The 4,387-nt window shown below is 31.0% G+C and overlaps 1 long non-coding RNA gene across 1 annotated transcript in view; it reads left to right on the forward strand.

Moving 5' to 3' along the window:
* Window positions 1,287-4,387, forward strand: part of LOC107610925 — a 3,725-nt gene continuing 624 nt past the window's right edge. The window contains exons 1-2 of the long non-coding RNA XR_002352340.1: window positions 1,287-1,507; window positions 1,703-1,968. This is a non-coding gene — a long non-coding RNA (uncharacterized LOC107610925). The remainder of the gene's footprint in view (window positions 1,508-1,702; window positions 1,969-4,387) is intronic.

A 4,387-nucleotide genomic window follows, 5' to 3' on the forward strand; every position in this document is an offset into this window, starting at 1 on the left:
ATATTTATAAAGTCCATCAATACTCTTCTTTTATAACATTTTTTGATTTACATTTAATAAAATCTAATGGTTCATATAAAGTAATTAAGTAATGAATTAGATACACATAAATTGTTAGGCTCATCTTAGACACTTTTTATTTTTATTATTGGACTTCCAATGATATTTTCAAACAATGTGAAAAATTTATGTATTTTTTTTTTTCATGTGGAGAACATAAATCTGAAGGTGAGATTTGTGACTTTCAAATTTTTTTTTAAATACCCAAATATAAGGGTTAAATTTGAATTTTTTATTTTAAATTTTTTTAAATATACAAATCTAACTCTCAAATTTATATTTTAATATTAAAAAATTTTAAATGTTCAAATCAGAATTTCTGATTTACTTCACAGTAAAAAAAAATTATTTTAACACAAATCAGACTCTCCGAAAGATCCAATTTGTACATATAAAATATGATCTTTAGATTTCTCTACTTTTCTAAATCTGAGGGTCCAATTTATTACTTAAAATTAAAAAAAAATTAAATTCATATCAAAGAAAAACATACTAATTATCCATGATGATGAATTACAACACAATCTTCTTCCATATATATATAAAAAAAAATTAGCCTCATCTTAGACACACAATTAAACATACGTTAACCTTTTTTTTTTTTCGTCTGGAAACATATGTTTTCGTTTTCGGATAAGGTCTGGAAACATTGGTTAACATTTAAAACAAGGTCAGATTAGTCACCAAGAAAAAAACAAGGTCAGATTAGAACTGGGCCAGCTAGACAAGTAGACATAGTTACCAATTACCAAACATGTTTTTGGACGTTTATATTGAGATGACGCATGAAGCCACCACCACCACATGGTCAATTCTCCTCAATGGATTGCACAGAGATTCTCTTATATGTTTCACATTTCACGCCTGTTGTTCATTTAAAATGCTACACATTAAACTAAACTTGCCCCCCTTTTTTTTCCTATCGAAGTTTATCTGCTTCCTTCCTATACAAAATTGGAAATTGTGAAACATCCATGCATGTAAATTATCAGGATTAAAAATAATTGAAGCATAATTTATTATTTAATTTACAGTATGTTTGGTGTGTCCTTTTGTTGCAAAAAAAAAAAAAAAAAACATATATAGATGTTGATAGTTTTTAGAAAAATAGCAAAATCATAGGTCATTATTGATTATTATTCTAAAATATGAATTACGTTTATTTCTTACTAAAATTAGATATATTGTATCTTTTAAATTTATAAAGAAAAATAACATCTATGGACTAATGCTCTTGGAAATCTATATAAAGGCTAGGATTCATTATTACATTGTGTCATTGTGTGTTCACAGAAAAACAAACTTCACATAAAGCCAAAAATAGCTTTCAAAGTAGCGAGGTCTTAGTCTTTTATATCCGTCAATGGCTGCTGAACGAGGATTTGGAGATTTGCAACCTTCTATTTGGAAGTATGAATATATTCAATCACTGAGAAGTGAATATAAGGTGTAGTATGATGATGATGATGATGAATATATCCAATCATGCAATTATAAATAGATTCAATAAATGTTTATATACTTTGTTGGACAGTTCCTTTATTTCTTAAGGATAATGCATTGTACAAAATAAAACGATAATATTAGAAAGATAATAATTAAAATTATTTTTGTTTTACTTAATATTTATATTTTAATGCAGGAAGAATCATACATAAAGAAAAGGGAAGTGTTAAAGGAAGAAGTAAGAATGATGCTTTGCAGAGTGAAATATCATGTTCATCAACTTGAGCTGATTGATATTTTACAGAGACTTGCAGTAGCTTATCATTTTAAAGATGAAATAAAGAGCATCTTGGATAATATTTAGTTATTTACAACATGGAAACGTTCAACACAAAGAAGACTTTGTATGCTACAGCACTTGAATTCAGGATCTTAGACAGCACGGATATGATATATCTGCAGGTTTTCATTAAACCCTTATAATCTGGTTCCCTTTTTAAACATGAACATTTTTTAGAATCACTAAAAAAATATATTTAGTAGAGCATTTTTTATGTTTATTCATCTGTTTGTCTAACTAAGTAAATCACTTAACCGTTATTGCTTAATCCATCAATCCTCGTGGGATCGACCCTCACTCACCTGAGGTATTACTTGGTACGACCCGGTGCACTTGCCGGTTAGTTTGTGGTTATAAATTCTGCACCAATCCCCACGATGGGTAACGGAGACTTCGTATCCATCGGGGACTTGGATATTCGCTGATCTCCGCAGATTTTTAAACAAAAATGAAAAAATTGAAAAAAGAGAAGTTTTTTTGAGAAATACGATCAAAATCATAGCAATCAGAATCAGAAATATAATTAAGATTAATAGAATCAAAATCACAGCAAATAATTAACATAATCAATATCACAACAATCAGAATCAGAAATATAAATTAGGGTTAACAGAATCAAAATCACAGCAAATAATTAACATAATTAGTATCACAACAATCAGAATCAAAAATATAAATTAGGATTAACAGAATCAAAATTAGACCAAATAATTAACATAATCAGTACCACAGCAATCAGAACATAATCAAAATCACAATAATTAGAATCAGAAATATAAATTAGAGCTAACATTATCAAAATTACTTTAAAGAGACTCTGACGCGAAGAAGCTGACAATTTTGCTGGACGACGAACAAACTCTGATAGCGAGGAGGCCATGACGTGAAGATGACAAAACACGAAGAGACTCTGACTCGACGCTGCTGCCTTGATGACCAGTGACCTCGAGAGTGAGAGGGGAGGATTTTGGCAGTGAGGGATAGGAGGTGGCAGACGATGAGAAGACGCGGCGAGGCTTCGACGCGAAGAGGCTTTGACACGAAGATGCATCGACGCGAAAACACACTCCCTGCTGCAGTGAGCGACGAGGAGAAGACGACGACTGGGGACGATGCGACGTGGAGAATAAGACGAGGTGAGCTTGACGCTGATCATGACGGACTGATGGTGAGCTCGGGAGGGGGTAGGAGCATGACGGACTGACGGTGCGGTGAGCGACTAAGCCACTGAGGACGTGGGAGGTGGCGGTCGGCAGTGTTCGAGAGAGGAGAGGCTGAGGGTTTGACGAGGAGAGGAGAGGAGAGGAGACGAGACTCTCTGAAGCAGTGAAGCTGAAACACTGGAGCTTTGAATTTTTGACTGCTAGGGTTCTTCTTCAATGAGTCATATATATTATATATATATATTGGGAGTATTTTGGTCTTTTCATATAAACGGATTAAACGGGTCTCTACGGGGCGGAGACCTCTACCCTCCTCCCGCCCCGTTTATTATACGGGATCTCATCCCCGCAAGTAGAAAACAGCTCTCCATACTTGTTCCTGCGGGTAAATTCCTGCGAGTATTCGTCCTGCCGGAAATTTTTACCATACCTATTGGATAGGGAATAATAGACGTGTGATGTGACTGTTCATCAACTATATATAATAAAGGATCATGGAGACAATAACAAATTAGAAATCAGTCTAAAACATGTTAAGATTATCTCATTTTATATTTTTTAGTTATTATTTATTTTGTTTTATATTTTTAAATATTATTAAAATAATTATGTAATATTAAATATAATAAGTAAGTAATTGTTTTACTTGTGGTAAACATTGCAACTTTCACTTTCTAAATCATCATTTTACATCGCATCAAAGATTTTTCACTAAAATATATAAAGTTCAACTCTTGTTAACAAATGGTAATATGTAGGAGTTTCTTACATGAAATTTATAGGAGTTTCTTACATGAAACATTTATTTATTATATATGTCACACTTTATTAGTAATTTTTAATTATGTTAATGATGGGCTAATATTGAGTGATTCAAATAAAACGTTTGGGACACCAATAGAATGAAAAATAGTTTGAGACAAGATTACTATATAGTATATACTCCTAATAACATTTGGTGGAATATAAGTAATAGTTTATCCTTTTCTGTTTTTCTTTTTTTTTTTCTCACTTCTATCTTTTATCTATTTTTTCACAATATCTTCCTCACATTTTTCTGTATAGTTATCAATTTTTTCAAAAATTGACACATTTCCCTTTTAAACTACCACATTTTTCCTCAAAATTTTTAATATTTTTAAATTAAAAGGGCATGCATAAATCTTTAAATATAAATGGTAACAAAAAATCTAGAGATTGGAAATGAATTGTTTTCGGAGAATAATTAACAATATATTTTTTAAAAATTTTTTCCTCTCTTATTCTTCTCATTTATTACTTTATTGATTAATTATTAGTTAAAGAAAAGTTGGTTTATTAGTAAAACAGGTAAAAGAATAAGTGTAAATAGAGCAAGTTCTTTGCAATAGCATACATA

Source organism: Arachis ipaensis, chromosome B08 (genome assembly GCF_000816755.2).
Source record: "Arachis ipaensis cultivar K30076 chromosome B08, Araip1.1, whole genome shotgun sequence".
NCBI lineage: Eukaryota > Viridiplantae > Streptophyta > Magnoliopsida > Fabales > Fabaceae > Arachis > Arachis ipaensis.